Consider the following 27,139-nt stretch of genomic DNA (forward strand, 5'->3'; position numbering starts at 1 on the left):
TATATTTATATTCTCAAATCATTTTAATCAGTTAACCATATCTCAACTATTAATTAAATATCAATTATTTAATTAATTACGATATTTTCCTTAGTTAAATAATCTTTATTATTTAATTAAGTCTATTTCCTAAGTTTAAATAGTTTCATTTAAATTAATTAACTTATTCTTCCAATTCCAATTAATTCCATCTAATTTCATTTCATTTTCTCCCAAATTCGAATTTTAATTAATTTCATCTAATTTCATATTTCCAAATTCACATTTTTCCCAAATCTGAATTTCAGTTGATTTCATGTGCATTTTAGCATTCAAATGACCAAATTAAAATCCAAATTGAAAATGAAAATCAAATTCAATTTCAAATTCCTACAACACATGCTAAAATCATAACTGAATGATCAAATCGGTTGTCTAATCAATTAACTCAGTTAACTCATCAATCATCCTTTTTAACTCAAAATCAATCCACTTATCTCTCTAATAAATCTAGTCAACTAATCCATCTATTCAGTCTACTGATCAGTCAATGGAGTTCACTCTTCAATCAATCAAGTTGACTACTCAATCAAATGAGTTAACAAATCAATCAACTGAGTTGACTGATAAATCTAAATCAGTTATCTATCAATCAACACTTGAGTTCTATTTCTCACCCCCTTTGTGTTGAAAATCTATAAATTCAACCTCTTTTCTCGATTCAATCTGGAATCACAGTCTTCAAAATTGTTGTCCATCTTATGCAAGAAATCAAGTGCAATACTTAAGAGACACCTACATCAACAACAATGGATAAGAGAAATGGAAGCCTCGTTGTGTCAATTGAGGGAGCTTTTAATTAGTTTCATTTCAATTCAATTGATATTAGCTTTATTCTATTGTTATTTAGGAGTAATACTAATTAGATTTAGAGTTGTGATTCGCTCTTTGATAATCTGATTATGCAATTTATGCTTATTTACTGCTCAAGTACAGGGAGGGAGGGGGTTAGATGGAGACATAGACATGACGTGAGAGACCTATGGAAGGAGGAGATAAAGAGGCTAGGGGAGGAAGATAAGAGGAGGGAGTTCATAAAGGGATAGGGTTAAGGAGGAGGGAGAGAGAGATAGAGAGGGAGAGAGAGAAATATAGAGGGGACATGTAGATAGGTGAGATATATTGCGAGAGACGAGTGAGATAGATAGAGGGGGATAAAGGGAGGTGGGTAACGAGACCTATATGAAAAGGTAGATAGGTTGGAGAGTTAATGAACTAGACAATAGAGATAGGGAATAAGAGAGGAAGAGAGATAATGAGAGTGGGGGAAGGAGATATAAATGGAGAGGGGAAGGAAGGAAGGGATAGATCTAGAGAGGGAAGGGAGAGAGAAGAGAAGAGATACAAGAACAAAGAGATGAGTAAGAGGGGATGGATGGAGAAGTAGAAATGGAGGGAGTGAGAGACATAGAGAATGAGGAGATGGATCTAGGTTTGGAGAGAAAGAAGAGAGGGAGAGTGTTCATAAATAGATAGGGTCAAGGGAAAGGGAGATAAAGGTGGAGAGGGAGAGAGAGAAATAGAGGGTGGACAATTAGATAAGTGAGAAACCTAGAGGGGAAGAGAGAGGTGGGTAATAATATAGGGAGGGAGAGGTAGTGAGGTGAATAGGGAGGGAAGGAGAGCCCTAGATATGGGGAGAGAGAGGATAGAAGGGATCGGTAGTGAATGATAGAAATGAATGGGAGGGGAGAGAAATAATAAGAGTGAGAGAGAAGAGAGAGGAAGGGAGTCAAGGATATAAATTAGGGTACACGGAAGGGATGAAAGGTAGAGAGGGTGGGATATATCTAGAGAGGGGAGAGAGAAGTGAGAGAGACAAGCGAGGGAGAGAGATAGGTGTAGATTTTAGGGAAGATAAAGATAGTGAGATATAGATCTAAAGAGTGCTAATAGGAGCATGTTGATTACTGAAATTTGACTAAGTATGTAATTCAATATGATCCTCTAAAAACTAGAATCTACATTATAACTCGTATAGAGTTGAAACCACTCTCAAACATCCCACCAATATATACTTAAATGTTATATTACATTTGGGATGTTTGATTTCAGTTGATTTAAGTACATAAGTCTTTTTCTTTCTTATACTTAAATGTTATATTACATGTATATATTCTCCTCTCAGGATGGGTATAACTTGTGCCCAAGTTAAAAAATTTGCATCACAAAACCTTCAAATTGGACAATGCAGGACATTTGGCAAATTTGGTGCTCGCTAAATGAAAAAAGTTGACTTTTCTCATTTGGTGCATGCCAAATGGGAAAAGTCATTTTTTTTCATTTGACGAGCACCAAATAGGGCGAGTGCCATATTTGGCGCTCGCCAAATGGTCTGCATTGGAAACCACCAACCCAAAGGGTTGGTTTGTACTTGGGCATCCAACCGAAAGGGTTGGATGACCATTCTAGGCCTGAGACGTGTTTTTAACAGGAGATTAGAAAATTTCACATATTCTTGGCTGTGCTCTCCATTAGGTTTGCATGTCTTTCAATAAAACTAAAAAAAACACCATAGAGACCACGATCTCTCTCTTAGCTATCCAAGCATGTAATTATTTTCACATTTTGATTTCGTTAAGGCTTTCATCTATAATTTCTTTTGTTAGTGTGTCCGTTTTTGGTTGAAAACCAACATGCACTATTTTGGGTATAGTTTTTTACACGTTCATCAAATTTTGAAGAAACTTACATTTTTAGAAACTAGACTCCATTCTACACAATTTAAAAAAAAAATGATTTTTGATTAGTTATCAATGATTTTAGCGGAGAGCATGCTCAAATTTCTATTTTTCAGGATGTGTCCACTTCAAAAATTAGTAAAAAATCATATACTCATTTAAAAATTAGCTGAAAAATCTCACATAAACTACAAGGTGTTAGCTAATTTCTCACCAAAGCGATTTTAAAAATTCAAAAAAAAAGTTAATATTTTAGGGGGGCCGCAACAAACGCTATGTTTTTTGCATAAAAATAGGACCACTTTTTGTGGCTCCCCTTTTTTAAGCCCTTAATCTCAGCCATTTTCAAAACAAATTAGTAGTTTAGAAAGTAGACTCAAAGCACTCTGACTCTTGTTCTTGTTGCATCTTCAAATTTGGAGTGTAACTATCTTCAATTTGTTGTTGAAGTTCATACTTTGTTGATTTCAGAAAAAAGTGGCATCTTAAGACCCCCTTTTGGTACCACAACTTGGTGCACATACCCAATAAGTTCAGTTGGATCATTTCACAATGTTATCGAGATAGCTTTTATTGTTGAGATAGCTAAAATTTGTTTAGCTGACTGTGTATAGCTATTCCGATATGACATCTTCAATGCTTTCATGTTGTCAGGATCAATTTTTTTTGTCATGTCTGAGCCATATTTCGCCTATTTGAGACATTTTGATGTATCTAGGTAAGTTGGATCGGTTGGAGGTCAATGTTGTAAAAGTTGCTCCAAAAGTTGCATTGCAAAAGAAAAGTTGCATATGCAACTTTTGCCAAATTTATCACTTAACGGTCGTATGGTTCAAAAAGTGGTTATGGCCATTTGGTAAGTTGTAATTTTTCTATATAAGACTCTCTCCAACCGAGGAAATGTTTGTTGAAGTATTCTTGAAGAATTGGCAATACAATATCTATGTTTTCCTTGAATTTTACTGCAAATCATATGTTTCAGACCTTTGTACTTTCTTGTATGGATTGGTGAATGCAAAAGATGTGTGTGTTATGTTAGAGCATTGAACTAACTTTATTTCCCAACCGGTTTGATGAGTTTTGGTGCATATTTGAAGGAGATCCAATCAATTTTGTCTTACTGGGTCAAGAAAACCCCTACACCTAGGGTTTTGAACCAAAATGCTAATAACTTGACATTCCACTACCTAAAATTCACATCGCTTGGGGTAATGTCAAGTCTACATGTGTACTATTGGATTCTCAAGGTTGTAGGGATGTTCGTGAAGCGAGAAATGAGATCCAAGCTGTTTGAAGGGGTACCCCAAATATTGTGGAATTTAGTGGTTTGGAGGTATATTAGAAGTGTTCCAGTAGGTAATTGGGTTCTTTGATTGAAATGGAGGGTAGCTCCTTATTAAAAGTAACCTAATTGGGGCTCTAGGCCTAATAGGTCAATCTTCATTTGAAGAATCCATTCAAGGTGTCAAGGTCTGAGTTTGTAACATGTTTAGGGCCTTGTTGAAACAATTAATTTCATGTATAAGTGATAGTTCTGATACTACATGTAAGTACAGATCCAATAGCCAACAAGATGAGAGGGGGGGGGTGAATCATACAAACTTAATCTTCCATAAAAACATCAGATTCAACCTCAGTAACATATACTTTAGTAATATAACCCAAAACTGTCAAACATGCAAACTCAAAAGCATATAAACATCATAAACCTCATAACACCAGATTTAACATGGAAACCCAAATAGGGAAAAACCACTGTGGGATTTCAGACCCACTAAGAAATATACTCTTCTAGAGTATGCTCGGTTAAAAGCAAATCCTGTTAAAGATTACAAACACATTGCTAGATGTGACCCGGTTAAGGGATTTCCCTCAGATCTGTTAGGATCTTCACCTTGTTAGAAGTGACCTTGTTAAAGGATTTCAAACACTCAATCAGAATGTCACCTTGCTAGAGGGTTTTACAAATAAGACTGTTAAGTCCATTCAGTTAAGAGATTTTCTGTCACTTTCACAAAATAACAGTAATTAAAATCTATCTGCAACTTCACATCTAAAATGCTAAAGCAGATTCTTATTTGTTCAATACAATCTAAACATAGAAATAATCTTGTCCATCTGCTGGGCTTCTATACTTTGTTATTCAAACAGGTCTTCAAGCTTCCATGCTTGATAATCACTATGTAGCATCCCTGTGCATACACTTGCCTGCATACATTGTTTATCAATAGTTTCCTATCTATAAACAATTAGCTAACCACTTAATCTCCTTGATCACATTTCCCATGATCAATCATAGCCATCAGATCTTCAATATTGTCCAGGTTCAATGCATCTTTTGATCTGAAAATGTTTTACCCCACCTTGGAACTTGCAAATATTTCTTGGAACTTGTGCCAGGGTATTGCGTTTCATTCTGAACTATAGATCTTCATACCGACTTTCCATTGCCTTAGATTCTTAACAAACTATATTTACGGCGTACCAATCATTTAATCAATTCCAGCTCATCAGCTTCCTTCATTAAATAATGCATGTAACCATTTAATACATTCTGTTATAGCTCGGTTACAACTCGGTAACAACTCGGTGAATACTAAACTTCACTCGGTAGACATTCCGCCTTCATTAACCGATAGCGATAACCTTAGGGTTTATCGACTAGGTTCTTTGCTTGGTAACATAGTATAGTATTAACCTTACAATTTACAACATATGTATGATGTTAAAACAATCTAAACATCATGATCTCATCATTGTCTGACTCGGTAATAGTTGCCCATTGAATACCTTATTCATCCCCTTATTCATCATAATCTTTCCTGTGTCTTTTACCGACATCTTTATACTCTTTAAATCCTACTTCTCAAGATATGGCAACATCATACTGAATTAGAAAATCAATTTCTTGACATCAATGACAAAATAATAATATCAAGACAGTAAACATCCTTAATCAGTTATATCCATAATCATCAACAACCTTCTCAATATCCTTATTGAAATGCCAACAATCTTTCATTGTCTGTTATAATATTATATTGCCAACAACAAGTTGGGTTTATTCACCTTGTGGTTGTGTGTTGGTTTTGTCCAATGGTGAAGGGATACTAGGGCAAATTGAGGGTTTCATTGTGTCTAACGCCAGATTGAAGGGTGTGATCCATTTAGTTTCCTTTTGGGGTCTACAAAGGTTGTCATAAATATGTTCAAGGGTTTCCTGATCACTCCCCAATGTTCACCATGTCATACTCAAGTTTGTTTTGTAATTGAATATTGAAGCCTAGGGGGAATTAGGCTTCGTGTTGTATGATGAGTTGTCCATCATACTTGTGTAGTGTCATAAATTGTACACCCTTGCTAGGGTGGTACAATTTCACACTTAGGTTAGCACCCACCGTAGTGTGTCTTGCATCTTGCATTATTAAGTTCCCTTTAAGCATTTAATTAATTTAATTAAATATAAAGTCATATTTCATCACTTCATACATCATAAAATTGGGCCCTTTACCCTAAGTGTGCCCCTTTTTATTTTATTCCTCCAATAAATCATTTAATCATAAACCCTAATTATGTCCTATTTTGACCTTTAAGGCCTGATTTTGCATATCAAAACACCTCAAAATCAGATGTAACTTTGGGATTCTCTCTAATATCATCATATCTAATGACACTAAAAAATTTGGTGAAAAGTTGGCTGGACCATGGCGGGAATGCACATGGTCCTTAACTTTTTTCCCAAAATTTTTGGAGCACATTTCTATGATATTATAATGCTTAACCCCAAAAGATTGGTGGGAAATTCAATTCCTAGGTTGGCCTAAAGGCAGAAATAAGTCAAAATTAAGATCTAGGGTTTCATACATAAGAGCTCTCTTTCTTCATTTAAAGGCAACTAAGAACTGTCTATCTATCGAATTTGAGAATCTAAGCATAGGTTTTTGGAGCACAAGGAGCCTTCTATGTAGTGAAAGAGAAGCCTATGTGGAGTCTTCAACAAAATTCAATAACATTAATCAAGCATTTCATCAAGCATTCGTCATCAATTAGGAGCCTTGAAGACATTGAAGAGTAATAGGAGATCTAGTGGCAATATCTCTCCCTTGGGGATTGGTATGGTTTCATGTTATTTTCATGTCTTTGTATGAGCTTCTTTACATCAATTTGCATATTTACATTCATTCTTTAGATCATTTAGCATATTTGATTTGAATCATTTCCATTTACATTCACATTTACATTTAGGGTTTACTCTTAGGCATAGGGTAGCTCTAGTTCATTTTAGGATCTTGCATACACACATTTTCAGTACATTATCAGTTATTTGTGGAGGTGGAAATCACCAACATAGGGGTTTGACTGAGGTAAAACCCTATATAGCCACCCCAAACCCCATTTTCAATTGCAGGTATAGGTATATGATCCGATCGTCGCTGCAATTTTTAGGTTCGGAAAAGCACACAAACACAGTCCCGAAGAACAAATTTGAGCAAAAATCACACTAATAAATTTGGCCTAAAATTCTGATGGAGGGTTCTGACGGAGAAGGTATATTGTGACCAAATTTGATTTTTTTGAAAAAATGCCCAAATTTGTCAAAATTCTGATGATAATTCCACATTTGGTGTCGACGGAGAAGGAATTGACAATGAAATTTGTGTTTTTTGAGAAAAAGTGCTCGTGTTCGGCGAAATTCCAATGACTGCGGACATTACTTAAAAAAAAAGAGCAAGTCCTTTGATAAATCATTCCCACCTAGACTTCATCCTGTCGACCTCTGGCATCCACAAAGTTATTGGGCATTACAAGGAGGGAAACTGTTTTGGATTGGGGTGCCGCTAAGATCCGGTTGAAGAAAAAAGTTAGGGTAATCAACCTATTTATTCACAAGATGTTTTCTTGAAGAAAAAATCGTTATGTTTGTGACAATGTGTCGAATTTGCTTGATGTAGTGATGAAATTGTTTGAATTTTACATAGGAGGTTGCATTTGTCTTGGTTGATGATCAAGTTGTATCCTTCTTATAATGAATTTTACTGCTCATAATTTTTGTTTCCCTAGCTCATATTCATTGTTTGGTATAAAAAGAGATAAATAAGATTGAATTGGATGGTTGATCAAATGAAACGATCAATTATCCTCTTTATAGGCTTAACCTCTTTCTTGTCTTCCTTTCTCCTTGAGTGGTGTACCCTTGTGATAGACGAATTTCTTTAACAAAAAAAATATTTTATCCCTTCTCCTTGAGTGGTGTACCCTTATGATAGTTGACTTAGTTTTTGAAATGTTTATTAAAAAAAAAAAATGGAATTTTCAATAGCTGTGCTTGAATATGATTCTCCTTTTAGATCCATGTCAGCCTTCATTTCCTTTTAGCTAGCCCTGAGTTCTTTCAATGGTCATCATGGTCTTTGAAGGTCAAAGTGGGGTCGATTTTGATCTTTTTAGTTGAACACTTCTTTTGTGTGTGGGACCTCCTTGATCCTAGGTGGCATTGACATTAGCCATATGCTTGTCGGTGTTTTGGAAGGGAGGATAAGTGTACCGTGATAGGAAGGTGGTATAAAAAGGAAGCTGAAAGGTATAAGGCTATTAGGTGTCGGTTAGGATAAGATAGGGAGGTAAGTGATGAATGATGTAATGGTGAAAGAGTAAGTTAGGATATGTTAGGGGTTTGGAAGGTAGGAAAGTGAAGTGGTTGAGATAAAAGGATGTGAAGGATGGAATGGGGTTAGGTAGGTGAAGTAGAAGTAAATGTGTATGAGGTTGAGGTTTAGTCTAGGATGTAGGAAAGTGAAGGAGGTTAAGAGAGGGGATACAAAAGGTAGATAGAAGGTAATAATGATAGGAAGTGAGGTAAAGGTTATGAGGTGTGGGTTAGAAAATAGGGTGTAGGAAATGGAAGGAAGGGGCATCCATGTCGTAGTGCTTCAAGAGGAGCACATTCACATTAGGGACAAGAAGAGTCATGTCAATTTGAGATTTTTCACCAAGATGATTAGCCTGAGTATGGACCTCAAATCTTACAAGCCTTATAGAATTTGATAGGTGCGATACAGGATAGGTTTTCACCCACAATAGAGACACCTCATGAGGATCCACTTGTAGTAGAGGAGCATATACTTGCATCTTGGGAGCTTATTAGGAGTTCGCCTTGAATTTGGGAAATACACATAGAGGAGATAGAAGATTGATCAACACATTACCTAACCTCATCGTTCATAAATACAAGAGGTATAGACTATTTCAAGCACATATTTGAGCCAAAGGATTATATTCGAGAGTTGCTTCATCTCCAATCCTCTAGATTTTTAAGATCCACAAATGGGGTTGAGGCTAAGTCTTGGTTACTTAGCTTGGACTTATGCTTTGGGTTTCATCTATATGTGAGCAACCTAAAGGCATAATTTGCAATGCAATTTTTTAGAGGACTTGCTTCCACCTTGTGGTACTGGGAGGATAAAATGCACCAACTCACATTGGAAACCCTCTCATGAGATACCATTTTGGAGTGCTTCAAAGTGTGTTCTATTTCAAAATATTTTTGACAGAGATGCATAGATGAGTTTCACAATTTACATAATGAGGTTTCATAGTGGCTCAACATGATAGTTAGTTTTTGGAGTTCTTGTAGTTTGTAGATTACACCCAAAATTTCAATTTTCCTACACATGGCCAATCCAAATGACTTTATGGTTGCTATGGAAAAGCCTCTTATGGAAAAGGAGGTACATGGGAGGACACAAGAGGCATGAGAGAAGTTTGTAACCTTGATCAAGGGACTAAAGTGTCCATAGGCCTCCCCATCCTTCAAAGGAGAATTTAGACTTACTATAGGATTTCAAAGAAAAACCCAATCGTATCAATATTAGGGACAAAGGTCTAGAACATAGTAGGGGCCACAGGGTAGTCACATGTGACCATCATCGACACAAGGATATTTTAGGTATGAGAGACTATAGGGCTATCAAGCTAGGCCTTCTATGACTCAACAACCTTTTAGGGGAGAATCAAGTGTTTTTAGTAGTTAAGATCTTCTAATTATGGTGGGGCATAGCCAACATAGGGTTATATGAGAGGCACGTGTTATGTATATGTTAGTATCAGACAGAGAGTGCCTAAGAATATCATATTCTTCATTATTGGTTCTTTATACAAATGTATATATTTTATCATTGGTAATGGTTTGCATGCATTCATAGGAATTAAAGGCCAAGAACAAATCTCTACTCCTTGGTGTCAATGAAATCCCTCTAAGCATGTGATTTCTTTATCTCTAAAACATTTCTTTTGACCCTTGTTGTCTGCAACACTTCAGACCTATCCATTAGGCATGAGCTTTTAATCTCTATGTTTGGCTACTATAAAACTTCTATTTGGATTGTAATATTTGCTACTCCATCTATTTTTGATCATCTTCCCATTGTTCTACTCATTGTCTTCTACCTAATGGCTGACATCTATGTGGTTTCTATGACTATTAACCCTTGGGGGTTGTCATCATATCTCTGCAAACATCTTATTTTGGCCCTCCTTATGTAATATTCACAAATTACAATCTCTCCTAAGTAATTGATAACAATTATATATTTATCAATAAACAATCTAAATTGAATGCAAATACTTTTTCCTTTGCAATGTAAGCTATTGGCTTTGGGTTGAAATCCTACCTCAATCTCTGATCTTGGTTGAAAACTCTTTTTAACTTGCTCTTTGACTGCTTGTTGAATCTTTGGGACTTCCCTTCATATGCATGATTCTTCACATGGTTTAGATTATTGCCAATTTTGTGGCTTCTTTGGTGGTGCAGTAGGCGTATAAGGGTTTACACGCAATGTTTTTTAGTAGTTAAACTCATTTTCACAATGAAGGAGCCCAAATAGGAAGAAAAGTTGACATGAACACAAAGATACCCTGAATGCCATGTGAAATGATGATGATGATGGGTTTTAATAACATCAACGAGGCCAAAGCAGCCCATGGGATCCACAGACAACACACACCCTATAAAATCAAGGCATTATGACTTTAAACAACATGTAACCTCTTCTCAAAATCGGCTCTTCTTCAATGAATTTTAATTAGCAAACTTATCATTTTTTGAGTTTTGTTTCCACAAAAAGCGTGTTTAAATTATTTATTTTCAAAATGTCTTCGTAGATGGCACAAATGTCACTATATGCTGAGCATTTTATGAAAAATTGTCGCTTCGTCTCTACTGGTCCAGTGTTACAAAATAGGCACGCTCTTTTATCCCATTCTTCTTTAGGCACATAAGGGATATAAATGATGGAAGAAGGAGATATGTGGGGGGGAAAGAGGTTTAGTATGTGGGCAGTAGAAGGGGTGGGAGCTAGGCTATGTTTGGGAATAAAGTAGAGTGGAAGGTATAAGGGGGTAATGAAAGGGTAAAGGGGATGCAAGTTACAATGGGAGTTGCAGGGGCAAGGAAAAAGGGTAAGGGGGTAGGGTGGTAGGTTAGGATAGGGATAGGATATGGGTAGTCTAGGATGGGGGTAGGGTGGTAGGTTAGGATAGGGATAGGATATGGGTAGTCTAGGATGGGGGTAGGTGATAAGATGGAAAGGGTAGCTTAATAGGTGTGTGGTAGACGTAAGCTTAGAGAAATAAAGGAAGTAAGACTTATGGGATGTGGGTTAGAATAGGTGATTTTAGGGGAATAAAGGGGTAAAGGGGTAAAGGGGTAAAGGCGAAGGTATTGTGGAGGGGAGTGTGAGATATAAGTTATGAGGGGAAGGGAGATGATAGGATAAAATAGGGGTAGGGGTAAGGTGGAAAGGAAGTTAGTGGAGGGAGGTGAGGGTGTAAGATGGAAGGGTAGGTTTAAGTTAAGATGTGAAGGAGGTTAAGGCATGGGGTATGGAAGGTGGTTAAAGGATAGAGGATAAGAGGGTAGGCGAGTTAGAAGGTATGGTAAATGGAAGTGAAGAGTGTTAGGGGAGGTGGAAATGGGAGGAAATGGAAATGGGAGTGATTGGGTTAGGGCACCCACTGATAGGATCGATAGAAGTGGAAGCAATTATGCCTTGGCTGGGCAAAGGGAATGTTAAACCTCACTTCATTTCAAAGAGAAAGACTTGGCCAGCTCCTGAGCAACTATGAACAAAAGCTTAACAATAAAGACTCGACAACAACCAACTAAGCTAAGACAACTAACCTAGAAAGCGAAAAAGTGCCTTTTGGTGAAGATTGGGAATAGTGTGTTTTGGTGAAGAAACATGATGTGAGAAGTTTGATGCAGAGGCAAGGGTAGAACTCAGTATTTCATATTAGGATAGAAACCACATTGATTAGGCAAGTCAAATAAGGTCTCTCCAATGTTTAGGATACATAAGGGAAACATTAGTCATGTAAGTATGCATGAGCATGGGAATGGATAGTTACTTTCCTTTTAGACTAACTTGTGTCTATGACTCTCTATAACTTGGGTCTATGGCTAACTTGGGTCTATGGTTCTCAATGGGCATATCACCCACTCTAAATCACCACAAAGCCATTAGATATGTTTTGAGAGGAAAAAGAAGAGTTAAATGGTTTTGGTTCAATTTGCATAATTTCTATGTTCAAGTAATTTAATTTGGTATGTTATACTGAAACGTGATTTTATAACTAACATTTCAACTTCTATATAACTAGTTTTATAGCCCAATGTTTTTGCCTGTGAAGAAGGATCATGTCAAACAATATCAATGAACAACAAAATAAGGAGAGAATTGCTAGATTGTGGTCAAACTTGCAAAGAAAAGGTGATGGAAAATGTTATTGTCCCTACAAAATTTGTAAGGGTTTAAATACTAGAAGACTTCTAATCAAAACAACTAAGAAACATTGTAGGCTGCATGGTCACATTGAAGGTGGACATGCTTATCATCCATTGGTAAGTTTTTCATTATATCATTTTAACAATTTATATACATAATAAATCACTTGATGATGAGATCATGATCATGGTTTATTTATGTTTATCAATTTTATATAGGTCAAGCACCCTGAAGTAGATGATATGGATCAACACAACCCGAAGAATATTGTTTTCAAAGTGGAGGAACATGGAGGTGTGAATATCGAAGCTGAAGATAATGATCCCATAGAAGATGACGATCATGAGCCACAAAACACAATTGAAGATGATGGTACAAATACATTGATCCATGACACATTTAGTACTTGCGCAAGTGATCATGATGATGAAGATGACCTTGATGTTGTTCATGATGTCCCTCTACTTGAGAAGGCATTTGAGGCCCTTTACGAAGGCTCCCAGACAACTCTTCTCTCCGCTGTATTGTTGTTGATGAACTTGAAGGTTATGAATGGTTTATCCAACATAACAATCTCATGTATGTTAATGTATGTCCTAATTATCATATTATATATCACAAACAACATGAATTTCAAACTGAATACCCTGAATGTCATATCAGTAGATATCGAACAGATCAAATAACAAAAAGGGTTCCTCGCAAGGTTCTTCACTATATTCCCATTATTCCACGTATGCAACGATTATTCAAGTGCACTAGCTTGGCATAGTTTATGGATTACCATGCACACAATAGAAGCCGAGATGACATTATTCTAATTCCTGTGGATGGTTCAACATTTATGGACATAGAGGAAAAGTGGCCATATTTTAAAGAAGAACCTCATAATCTCAGGCCTTCATTGGAAGCGGACGGTGTCAATCCATTTGGAGAGTTGAGATCCGTTTACTCAGTATGGCCCATTTTTTGTTTACTCAGTATGACGTCTCTAGACCAATAGGACAAAGACAATTTCAATTCCATGCGATGCTTGTATGGACAATGCATGATGCCCCAGGGTTAACACATTTTTGTGGTATGTTATAGTGTTCAAGTTGTGCATGATAATTATAATTAAAAAAATTAACATATTTAATCCAATTATACATTATCTTGTAGGTCTTCAAACAAAGGGAAAATTTTCATGTCTAGTTTGTGGTCCAAAGATGAAATCTTGTCATTCAAAATTTTTAGGAAAGCAGGTGTTTGATGAGTATAGGCACTTTCTCCACAAAAATCATAAGTATCGAAATAGTGAAAAACATCTTTTCAATGGGAAAGAAGAGAATACATCAAAGCCACAAAGAATGACACCTCACCTGTGGAAGTTGGAATATAATAGAATTAATCGTCAAGGAAATGCCATCCCATCTAATGGTTTATGTCATAAAACATCTTTTCTATTGTGTTGTGCTTACTGATGATGTGATTGATGATCGTGAAGGTCGTCAAGGCATAAATGACCACCTTTCTAAGGGACTAAAAGTTTATCCCCAACAATTTAGTAGGTTTCCCTACTATTTGTGCATTTGTTTGATACTATGCATATTGGAAATAATATAATAGAGACATTATGGAAAATATTGGATGGAAGGCGTGACAAAGAAAAAATTATCAAAATTTGTAGTGACATTCAGGATTCCAATCATGCAATGAAAAATGTCATTCAATCAAATAGCCATGGAGACCAAATTAATACAAGTGACCTTCCTTGGTTATTAACTATCCTTCTCCTCATCCAATTTGCTGATGAGAGTTTTAGTATTGCTAGCAGAGACCTTCAAAATGTTCAAGCTTTTCTCTGTGATACTTTTGAGACATTCCTCAATTTTGCTGACTTTACTGACAGTTTCCGACATAATTTGATCCATAGCATTAGCTTTTGCTTTCCTCTCCAGCAGGTCTTTCTCATTTTGCTCAAATCTGGGGTTGAGGGAGTCTCTTATGTTTTCAGCTTTAGCAATAGTATTTGTCAAATCCTCCATTAATCAACCATAGTCTTCCCTTCCGTTGTGTTAATAGTTTCCAAAATCTGGATTCTGTGGCTGAGTTTTTTGTTGTCATCCACAACTTTCTTGCAACTGGTGAATAACCATTCCATGGTGTCCATAAAATCTTTCATACCCCGAGGAGGTGGGTTTACAGAGAGATCAATCTTGCTAGAGTTGTCATGTTCCTTATTAGGGGTGTCACCAATAGTAGCTTTGTCATTAGACCTAAGAATTTCTCTAGTGGTCACCTCCTCCAAGTTCTGGTTAGCTTTCAGAATCTTTTTCTGCTTATGATCCTCCAACTCCTTCATATTCTCATCCTTTCTCTTTTGTTTTTTTCTGGTCTGTGTATGGACTTTAGTTCTCTTTTTTTGAGAACTCTGGGGTTTCTCCTTCTTTGAATCTTCTAAGCCCTTCGAGGAGTAGGAGGAGCTAATCTAGAGAATTTTGCCTTTGGGTTTCTTTCCCTTTGAAGAGGAAGGCCTGGTTTTCAAATATTTCCTCTTACCTATTTCGACTTTCGAGTCATCCATACTCTCCTCAGAATCACTCATTGGATCACTATCAAAACCCTCATCCAAGGAAAAAATAGAGTCCAACCCATCCTCCTCAGACTCCGAAATAAAGGGATGCGGGCAGGCTATTTGGTTAGCCTTGAGATGGTCATAAATAGAATAGGTTTCCAATGTTGACAAGCTAGACATATGGCATTTGAATGCCCTCAAGTGCAACAAAGCATATAAAAGAAAAAGAATCAAAGATTCATATAGAAAAAATTGAGAAGAGTAGCAAGGGTGGCCTCATAAGTATTGAGGAGAGTGTGGCAAGTGTGGCCTCACCAAGCCATGGAGAAGAAAATGAACATGGTGAATCTTGAAGATAAGGAGGGTTAGCATAGTAGACACATGGAGAGCTAGAACATATGAGAAATATGTCTAGAATCAAATGTAAGTTTGGAGGAAAATGCTGCAAAGTCATTGTGGAAGTGGAAGCTTGACAACTTGTGTCAAAAGAGATGATCGAAAAACTAAAGCTAAAGAGATTGAAGCATTTGACTCCCTACAATGTTGGCAAATGCACACTCAAATGAGATATTGTAGGTGATTGAAGGTATTGTCATTGATGGCAACCTTACAATCATATGATACCAACAGGTAGACACTGACACCGGCACCGACAGACTCTACACCGGCATACAGAACACCGGCACTAAAAAGAAGAATACTGACACCCTATCCGACAACAATTTTGTATTAATGTATTTTGTAATTAATTGTAAAATATTTTGTAAGCCGACATGGCAGATTGTAACATGACTCATATATGTATGAGATGATTGTAGATCATTTAGAATATAAGATGTGAAATATGAATAGAAGGTAGCAGACCTATTATGCGAATTATTGGATAAGGGTTTGTGTATGTAGCAGAGCTTAAACCGATAATGAATCTAGCATAGCAGATGCTAATCTAAAGTAGTACAAGACATTGGATTAGTATAATCCATTTTTGTAAGTCAGTGTGACTTCTTTTGTAATTGAGCAGTGAGCTCTAGGCACTTGGCCTTCCTGCATGTGCAGGCCCCTATTGTAGCAGTAATATTCTCTTATTGGCCAGTAAGTGAATATTGTGGGTCACAAATCCCACTGAGGTTTTTTCCCACACTAGGTTTCCTCATTAAAATATTGTGTTATGGTGTGCTTTTCATGTTGTGGTTATTATTCTTATTTGCTGCATTATATCTGGTTTACCGGTACACAGTTTTAATATGCTTTTCATGTTATAAGTTAAGAAAATATTATTACTGGTCAGATACTGATTCACCCCCCCTCTCAGTATCTTTGGGAATCCTAACAATTGGTATTTGAGCCTAGTCCTGTATTTTTAGAAGCCTAACAACTTGAGGAAGATCTTGTCACTGGTAGAGATGGAAAATTTGAGAAAGCAATTGAAAACAACTCTTTCAGACTATGATGCAGAAAAGGTGAAGAATATAAAACTTGAGGATGATCTGAAGGATGCTCAGGATATCATTCAAGAACTTCAAGAAAATTATACTATAGCAAGGAATAAAAGAAGAGAACTTTGTGAGAAGATGCAGAAAGAGGAAGATGAAAAGAAAACTCTTAATGATTTGGTAAACAAGCTAAGACAAGAAATCAGTACAACAAAGAATGAGATGCAAGATATGAATATGAGATTTTGTAAAGAAATTGAAGACAAAAAGAAGAATGAAGAAGAATTGGTTAGAAGACTAAATGATGCTGGAAATGAAAACACATGACTTAGTCATGAAAATGATATGTTGAAGATAGATTTGATGCACACACAAAATGACAAAACTGAACTCATGAGACAAAAAGGAATCTTGGAGAATGAATTGACTGCTGCAAATCAACACAAGGAGAAATTCAAGAAAAGTTTAGAAGAACTTGTTGACATGCTAAAGAATCAGAAACCTAATGGTGATACAAATGGCCTTGGCTTTGAAACTAGTGAAAGCTTTAGTACAACAAATTATCATGATCATAGCAAATCGGTAAGACAACCTAATGCATACAAATTTAATGGGAAATGTTTTAACTATAACAAGTATGGTCATAGAGCAAATCAATGTAGATCTAGAAATTATCAGAACACCAATACACCCACTGATCAATGTTCTAAATGCAACAAAGTTGCTCATAACTCATAAAATTGTAGAATGAATGTAAGATGTTATGTTTGTGGAAGATTTGGACACTTATCTAATCAATGCAGAACACATACCGACATAGGATATGGGAAAGCTATTCAGAAAAACAATGTGACTTGTTATGCTTGTAACAAAATTGGACATATTGCAAACTTTTGTAGATGCAAGCCCCCACCGACAAATAACAAAGGTCCTAGTTTGAAAGGTAAATAAAAGGTTGAAGAGGTAAAGCAAGAATTCTCAAAACAATGGATTAGAAAGTTAGATCAGAATGTTGATGGGAATACTCCTCCACCAGTAGAATAGATTATCACTCCACCGGCAGGAGACTCTTCATCTAACTGAAGGAAAATCCTTTGGGGGTTTAGCAACAAAACGAACAACATGCTATTATTCCCTCAGTTGATGGTGAGAAGTTGAAATTACTTCTATATCGACAGATGAGTTAAGTTGTGACTTAACCGATGAGCAATAAATGTGGTAGTTGGAGAAAATAACATTATAAAGCAAGTGTTTTGGCTTCTTTTTCATTCATCAAGCAGTCAAACCTTTGAGAGCACAAAAATTCCCAAGTGAAGGCATCCTTATTGAAAAAGTGAAGTAGTTCATCAAAGCATTCATCCTAAAGGCAGATTCAGGCATCCTAAAGGCAGATTGAGGTATTTATAACAAGACCTTATGATTTCATAAATGATCAAGCTCTCATTGATGTGGATATCTGGGGTATTAATTACACTTGGACCAATAGAAGAACCAAAGCTGATCTGATTCAAGTTAAGTTAGATAGATCTTTAATTATTCCTAACTGGTTTTCCAAGTATAGCTGCTCCCTGGCTTCTATTATCAAAATTGGGTCAGACCATTACCCCATTTCCTTTACTGCCAACTCCTTTTCGGCCAAGAGAAACTTCCCTTTCAGATTTGAAAAAGCCTGGCTTTCCCATCCTTCTCTGGAAGCTTGTATTGCTAAATGGTAGAATTTTGAAGTGGAGGGTACGACTCTTTTTAGAATTGCCAAAAAGCTCAATATCCTAAAAGACAAAATTAAAATATGGAATAAAGAGATTTTTGGGGACATATTCAAGAGTAAAATTCAAGTCAAAACTGAAATAAAGGAAGTTCAAGATAGAATCCAAGAGGCAGGGTTGTCTGAAGATCTTAGGATGGCTGAAAATGCTCTTTTATCTAAATACCACACCATCATTTCTAATGAAGAGATGTTCTGGAGACAAAGATCCAGAGCCTTGTTCCTGAAGGAAGGTGATAAAAACACCTGGTTCTTCCACTTAACTGCCCTTAAGCATAGGGCTGCTAACAGAATATCCATATTATCTTGCAATAAAGGCATCCTAACAGAGGATAGCGATATTAGGAAGGAAGCTCTCGAGCATTTTAGCACCCTTTTGGGAGATGTGGATAACTTGGATTTCAGCAATCAAAACACCCTTTTACAAGCTATTCCTTCTATCCTGATTGAAGCTAATAACAACCTTTTATCCCATATTCCCTCTAATATGGAAATCAAAAAGGTGGCGTTCTCCTTTTAGGGTGATAAATCCCTTGGACCGGACGGTTTCCCAATGTTTTTCTTTCAAAATTTTGGCACATAGTGGAGGCTGACATCTGTAATGGTGTTAAATAATTCTTTGGCTCTAGAAGACTCCTCAAGGAATTGAATGCCACCTTCATTGTCCTTATCCCTAAGATCCCCAGAGCTGATTCTCTCAACAAGTTTAGACCTATTAGCTTGTGTAACTCTATTTACAAGATTTTATCCAAGGTTCTGACTTCCAGGTTGTTGGAAATTCTTCCAAGGATTATCTCTGTCCAGCAGAATGGCTTTGTCCCTAGAAGACAGATTTTGGATTCCATTATATCCGTTCATGAAAATATCCACTTCCTGAAAGTGGCAAATAACCAGGGCTTCTTCCTAAAGTTAGACATGGCTAAAGCTTTTGATAGAGTGAATTGGTAGTTTCTCCTTAGGATCATGAAAGCGTTTGGTTTTGGTGACAAAGTTATTCACCTTTGTTCTCAACTCATGGAAACTTCCTTCTCTATTGTTATAGTCAATGGTTCCCCATCCAGTTTCTTCAAAAGCTCTAGAGGTCTTAGATAGGGGGACCCCATTTCCCCTATCCTATTCACTATTCTAGTTGAATGCCTAGGTAGATTTATTCTTAAAAATGTGGAAGATGGCAATCTTAGGGGTCTGAAGCCTTCTTCTTCTAATGTTGTTTGTTCTCATGAACAATTCGTTGATGACTCTATTACCATGGGGGAAGCCACCATTTTGGAAGCTAAAAATATGAAGAATATTCTGAATACTTATGAATCTGCCTCTGGCCAAAAAATCAACTAGGATAAAATCTCTCTGTTCTTCATCAATGCCCCGGTCCAAAAGCAACTAATGATTGGAAGAATTCTAGGTTGCAATATTTCTGAGCTTCCCTCTACTTATTTGGGGCTTCCTCTATGTCTCGAGCCCGAGGATTCCTTTTGGAATAAGCTGATAGACAAACTTAACTTGAAACTTGCTGGTTGGAAAGGGGCTGTCTTAGTCAAGTGGGCAAAATTACTCTGCTCAAAGACACTCTCCAAAATCTTCCTGTCTATGCTCTCAGCTTGTTCAAAATCCCCACAAAGTTTGTGGAAGCCATTGAAAGAATCCAAAAAAATTTCCTTTGGTCGGGGGTGGAAGTCAAAAATAGAATACCCCTTATTGCCTAGAATAAAATTTTCTCCCCTAAGGCCTCAAGTGGGTTGGGCTTAAGGAACATTGGTTCTATGAATAAAGATTTATTAGCCAAACAAATATGGAGATTGAAAGGGGAGGAAAGAAAATGGAACTCAATCTGGAAAAATAAATACCTCTATATGCGACCTTCTGAGGAAGAATTCCTTGATAATTCTTTCATTGTTGAAGGATCGACTATATGGAATACTGTTCAATCTGCTAAAAGCTGGGCTGCTGCTGGTAGAACTTGGAACCTTGGGGATGGAAGGAGAATAAGATTTTGGGAAGATAGATGGATTCTGGATAAACCTCTGGAGGAAATTCCAATCCTTAAAGATTGGAAAGACTAGTTCAAAAGAAAGTTTGGAGATCTGGTCAGAGATTATTGGAGAAATGGGAACTGGATTGATTTTAGCCAGCATTGTCTAGGGCTCAAGCTCCTTCAGATTGCTCTCTCTACTAAAATCCCTAGAGACAACAAAGATGACAGATTGATATGGAGGGAAACCTTGGATGGGAAATATTCTATTTCCTCAACTGTGGCTATTCATAATGATCCGGTGGAAGAAATTCCCATCTGGGCTAAAGTCTGGAACAAGAAGTTAGTTCCAAAGGTCAATATCTTCTTTTGGAATTTCATCCAAAATAAGGTTTTAACCCTGGACAACCTTCATAAAAGAGGTTTTATTTTTCCTAATAGGTTTTCTCTATGTTGCAGGGAAGAAGAGACGACTTTCCATATTCTCAATCAATGTACTTTTAGTCAGGATATTTGGAAAATCATCTTAAGCAGGTGGAACCTGAGTTGGGTTTTCCCAAATTCCCTTAGGGATTCCTGGTAGCAATGGCAATGCCCTATTTCTAGTCCCAAAATTGTGGAGATTTGGAGACTTACTCTGCCGATTGTTATCTGGAATATCTGGAAAGAGCGTAATAATAGGATTTTTAGGGATAAAAGGGCTATTCCTGAAGTGGTGGTAGATAAATTTTTTAGGAGTATTTTTGAATGCCTCTATGGCACTGATCATGGACCTGCTACTAAAGATGACTTCAAAGACAGGTGAAACCTCTCTACCACTACTACCAGTAAGGAGACAGGAAGAGAAGGTCTCATCTGGTGTTTTTCTCCTCAGGGGTGGATTCAGGCTAACTTTGATGGGGCCTCTAAAGAGAATCTGGGTAAAGCTGGATATGGGGGCATTGTTAGGAACTTTGCTAGAAGTTGTTTAAAGGTGGTGGTTGGTCCTCTGGGGAATCAAACTAACCATTTTGCCGAAGCCTCAACTACCCTAAACACCTTAATTATAGCCAAAAATCTTAATTATGATAAATTATGGCTTGAGGGAGATTCACTTAACATTATTAAGTGTTTAAAGGGGGATTTGGAGCCCTCTTGGTCAATTGAAAATATCATCATTAAAGCTAGGGAGATCATTGCAAATTTTAAAGAAATTATTATTCAACATGCCTTCAGAGAGAAAAATAGTGTAGTGGATTGTTTAGCGAATATAGGGGTTAACTCTGACTCCCAATCGATTTGGCATGAGGATGATCTCAATTTAAACATTAAAGAGTTCCTTAGAAAGGATCGTTATATGGGGAGAGAAGGACAACATAATCATGACAGGTAAAAAGAATAATTTATACCTTGATGGAAAGGTCTTCATTACTTGGCAAAGCAACAGATCTCCAACAATCTTTAATAATTCACCACACGCTTTGTGGGTAACCCAGTTCAAAATCTCAAGCAACATCGGGAAAGGACTTAGTTTACAGAGAAACAGAGCAGATAGCTTGAATACAAAGATGGGAGGAGACCTTAGGCGGGAGGAACCAGACAATACGTCGACTTGGAAAGCTATGCTGAAAGTCTGGGTGAAACTGGAAAAGGGTTCTCTCACTAGTTTCATGGAGAAGCTCATGGACTATGACAAAGGTAGGCTAAACCTCACCATTTCCAAGATTTTTGAAAACTGGTCTAATGGCTCCTTTAAAATTTATGGAGTTAAGTTCAAGCTAGATGCTGGGCTCATATCTACTGTGGCTGGCATGCCCCACACTGGGCTTAATTTCTTTTGAGACCTTAAAGTCTCCAACAACGCGGTCAATCTGTTCCTGCAGAAAGAGAAAGAGAGGATTAAAATTGGGAAAGCCACTGGGGGCTACTAAGAAGATGCAAATATCAAGAAACTATGGGGTTGGGTTCTGAATGCAATTATGGAATACATCACAGTTGAATGCCATTTCTCCAGGGCCCACGCCTACCACTTTGTTCTCTTAAACCATTTCAGACATGACAAAAAGGTATCCCTGCCCTACTACCTTTTTAGGTCCCTTTCCAGGTCCCTCAATAAACATAGGAATAACCCTTCCAGCCTAATTCTCCACTACAGGCTTTTGCTGCTCATCTATGAGCATTGCAAAACCCTCGCCTTGCTAGAAAATAAGAGGATTTCTGCCTCTCCAGGTAAGAGAAAGATGGAAGGAGGAGACTCCAGCAAGGAGAAGGCATCCTCTAGCAAAAAAAGGAAAAGTGCCCCTGGGTTGGAAATAAAGGAAATTGAAAAGGAAAGCAGCGGAATGGAGACGGATGACTCCAATGGTGAAGACAACTGGAACGATGAGGAACTGGGTAATGAGGAAGAAAGTGGTGATAATGAGCCTGGTCATGAAAGCCCTATCCTTAGTGATCGCCTTGGTAAGGACAACAACCATCTGATGGAGGAAGTGGATTTCAAGGATAATGAGGAAACTGATGTGAATTTCGAGAGGGAAACGAACAAAGATTTTGAGAAGGACCTGACTGAGGACAGGGTTAGCAAGGATAAGGAAAATGCGGGTAAAGAGTTAATCTTGGATAACCTCAAGAAACTCTCTGAGGCAAGAATGGATTATGACAGATGGACCTATGAGTTCCTGAAGAACCTAGAAAAAAAGGGGAAAAATATGGATGAGAAGAGGGAGGATGAAAAAAGAGAGCAGATAAACTGGAAGTAGAATATGGAGGATAAGGTTAAATGGCTGGAAGATGGGAGAGAGACGATGAAAAATCTGATGAGCGTTATCTCGAGTATCCTTTCTGTTGTCACTAAAAACTTGGAGGATATCGCTAAGGTCTTTGATCATACCTACTCTCCAAAATCGGTTGTGGAACTTGACTTGGATGAAGAGACTATCCAGACTGGTAGCGGTGATGCTACTCCGGTGGGTGGCACTGCGAAGAGGACCAGGGCTAGTGTCAAGAAAGTTGTGGCTGCTTCTGCAAAGGATCTCCCTAATCTCAGGGATAACATCAAAGAGCTGCATGAAATTAGCAACACCCTGGTAAATGCCCTAGAAAAAATCAACTAGTATCTCTTCTGGATTCTGGATGGCCTGCTGGCTTTGTGGGGCTTTTTCTAATTTTCTTTGGTTTTCTGCTGGCTTTTCGTTGGACAGTTCCTTTTTGTTTCTCGTTGCTTTTGCTGTTTAAGTTCTTCTTGTAAAGGGTTTCGGGGCCCCTTCAAAACTTGCTTTTACCTTAATTAAAAACTATGGCTTCTTCATCCACTCCTGAATTTATTGTAAATCCTACTGTGATTGAAGTAATTAAGCACCCTAGACCTATATTCAAACTGGTTCCTGAAATAGCAAAGAAAGATGATAGCATAGGTGCATTCTCTCAAATTCCTAAGGGAGTAGTACATGCTGAAGACCCTATGATGTATATACATTATCATATAGAGGAATTAGGTGATGATGAGATGAAAAACATGTATAGTACTATGATTTGTGATGAATCTGGAAATATCAAGCCGGAACATAAGATAGTGGAAACCCTAGGTTTTACTGAAATCCTTAGTGTCCCATATTTTTCCAAGGATATTATAAGGATTGTGCTAAGAAGAGTTCATGGTGAATTCTTCTAATTGGATACAATTCATAAAATCACAAAGGAAGCCATTAAGGCAGTAACAGGGTTACCTTCCACCGGCAGCAGACCTGACAGAACAAAGAAGGTCTCAAATGACACAGTGATAAACCTAACTGGTGGAACATTCGACAAAAGGTCTCTAAGGGTAAATGATGTAAAGGACATAAATGTGAGATTTATCAGTATGATCTTAGGCTACAAAGCTACACATGCAAATAGGTTGAACTCAATTTCTAGCCTATGTATTAAAAGTTGTTATGACATGGTTAATGATAATGCAAAAATAGATGTATGTGAATGGCTCAAAGATGAATTGATAGACAATCTGGGTAAGATTAAAGGAGATAAGAAAGGAACATTCAGATTTGGAAATTTGCTTGTTTGTCTAATGCTGTACATAACTAAACAAGTACCTGGTATTGGTGCAAGAGATTTTGCCTTTGACATTTCGGTAGGAAAGCAACTATTGGATCTATTGAACAACATGGGAGAAAACAAGGAGAAAATCTTAAATGAATATTTTCAAGCATTGAAAGATTGAATGAAAACTAGAGTAAGACTGTCACAAACTATTAAGGACAAATATCAGAAAGAAATTTATTTTGTAATCAAGAAAGATGAAATTTGGATGGAGGCAGTTGTCCCTAGAACTATCTGGGTAACTAAAATGGGCTATGAAACAGATGACAATATTATTGAAACTTATGCAAAATCCCTCCTTGAAGCACTAAAAGAACCCACTGAGAAAGTTTTTGGAAATGCTGAAACAATTGAGAGTGGAATTCAGTCTAGAAAAAGGGTTAAGAAGGTTGAAGAAACAGTAAGAAAAGGAACCTGACAGGCTAAAGCAATTAAGGAAGATGTTTTGAAACAAACTGGTATAAAGAAAAGTGAGTTGGAAGGACTTCAATCGGAAGCTCATCTTTCACTGGTTGGAACCTCCTCTGAGAGTGATATGCTAGCGGTATTTGAGAGGGTAGAAAGTAAAATAAAACCATCACCGGTACCCTCACCTACACCTAGGAAAACAAGGAAAAAGCAATAGGCAGTGAGGCCTCCAGTGAAAAATAAGTTGACTCCTAAGAAGAAAAGGAAGGTAAAACAAGATATTGCTCCACTGGATAAAATCTTGAGCGAAATAACTGAAGATGGAAAATTGAAAAAAATCAGCAAAATATACAACATACTATTTGCAGATGACAAGGAAAGCATAGAGAACAATGTAATTTTACACTTAGATATATATAAGAAATTTTTGATGGAAGTTGTTGATGAAATACCAAATGATTTGTATAGGAGATTAGAAGCTAGAAGGTTAGCCATTGTTGAGCTAGACAAGAAAATTAAAATTGAAAAATTACTTGCAGTACATCTAGTTAACTCACCTGAAGAGATAGACAAATTAATCAATGAAGCAAACTGGACAGTATTTTCAACTGCTCACCAGTACGTAGCACTAATGGCAGGTAGAGTAAATGAAGTCTCCGAGGAAACAACAAATGCATGGGATATATTCTTTGTGGAAAAAGAAAAATAGGAAGAATTACTCAGACCAAAGACTATTAAAGTATATCAAAAGATAGAGATAAGGGGAAAAGTAAGGTAGGTGGACCTTCAAGCCTGAAAATAACTGATAACTTAACCCCACCTCCTTTGGATACTCCATTGGTAGATACTACAGACAGTCAACCGACTACTGAGAGTATGGAGACTCCATTAGAGGATACAAATCCCGAGTCTAAAGTTTTGTACACTGTGAATATAGATACTCAAGAAGTAAATGTTGTGGTTGACAAAAAAACCACTGAGGATAAGAAGACAGATGTGACTACTGAGTCACCAACTACAGATGTTGAGGTTGAGGTAAATAAAACTAAAAATATAAACACAAAAAAACCTACTCAGATAGAGCAACCGACAGAGGATACCACTGGTAAACCATTAGAGAAACCGGTAGATACAACTGATAAACAGTCAGGAGAACTGGCAATGAATAGTGCAAACAGAGAAATCAGAAGTGCATATAGAGACACAGATTGAGAAACCGACTATTGAGAGCCCAGAGAAACCTTCTGAGATACAGATTAAAAAATAGGAATAGAAGCAAGTTGAGACACAAGTTTAGACAAAAACAGTGCACCAGCTAAAACGGAAAATCCCAAACCTTTGTTTGTAGAAATGCAAACACAGACTGACCTACCAGAGGTAGAACCAAGCAAGGTGATTACTACAATCGGTAGTATGGATATTGTGAAGACAGTTGGTCAGACATGTGGTATTTTTATGGCAGAATTCCGACCTACAAATGTAATAGAGGTCTTATTGGATTCAATAAAGAAGATCACAAAATGTAATGCACAAGCCTATAAGGCTATTGATGATACAATCCCTATTCTTAAAATGGTAGCACCTAAGTGCATTGTAGATAACAAATATTCTTTAGGTCAACTAGACACATTGTCTAAGTTCATCACCAACAACATTTTGATAGTTGATCAAATAAATGAGGATACATTTAGAGAGAGATTGATTAAGGAAAAAGATAAATTCTTTGAGGAAATTGTGAAGAAGACCAAGGAGAAAATGGACACCTTGTTACCGGATCTAGGAAAAACAATTTTGGATTTTAAGAAAATATACATGGATACTTTCAAAATAGACATCTTGACACAAGATATAGATTCAGAGATCAACAAAACTCAAACTAAAATAAACAATGCTGCTGACAATTTGATAGGTACATCCGATTCATTTTTGGAGATAGAAAAGAAAATTGGAGATCTAGAAGATAAAATTGAGAAGTTAGAGAAGGAAAAAGAAAAGGTTAAGGATAAGGCAAAGAACTTGAAATGTAGACTTGGTCACAAACTAGATTACCTCATTTCTTTGAGAAAAGAAATTTCTGAGGTTCTAGTTCCCAAACTTAAGACACCGGAAGAGAAAATGCACATACTCACTGGTATAGTTCAGAGAACCCAAGAGGCATTACAAGAAAGCACAAGATTCAGTGACAACCTAAAACTGATTTTGATACATATATTTTAGATTGTAACCCACTGGTTACAAGAATCCAAGTAGGACTCCACTGACAACGAATCACAACCTTTGTCATTGATGTCAGAGGGGGAGTAGAAGAGATAAGAAAAAAAACAAAAAAAAAAGTAGAGATCATCTGCTCAAGGGGAGCACACATCTGGTACAATTTTTGGCAAGATTTTTGGACTTCAATTTTTGGATACATTCTTGAATTTTTCTCATG

Source organism: Cryptomeria japonica, chromosome 4 (genome assembly GCF_030272615.1).
Source record: "Cryptomeria japonica chromosome 4, Sugi_1.0, whole genome shotgun sequence".
In the NCBI taxonomy this organism is placed as follows: Eukaryota; Viridiplantae; Streptophyta; class Pinopsida; order Cupressales; family Cupressaceae; genus Cryptomeria; species Cryptomeria japonica.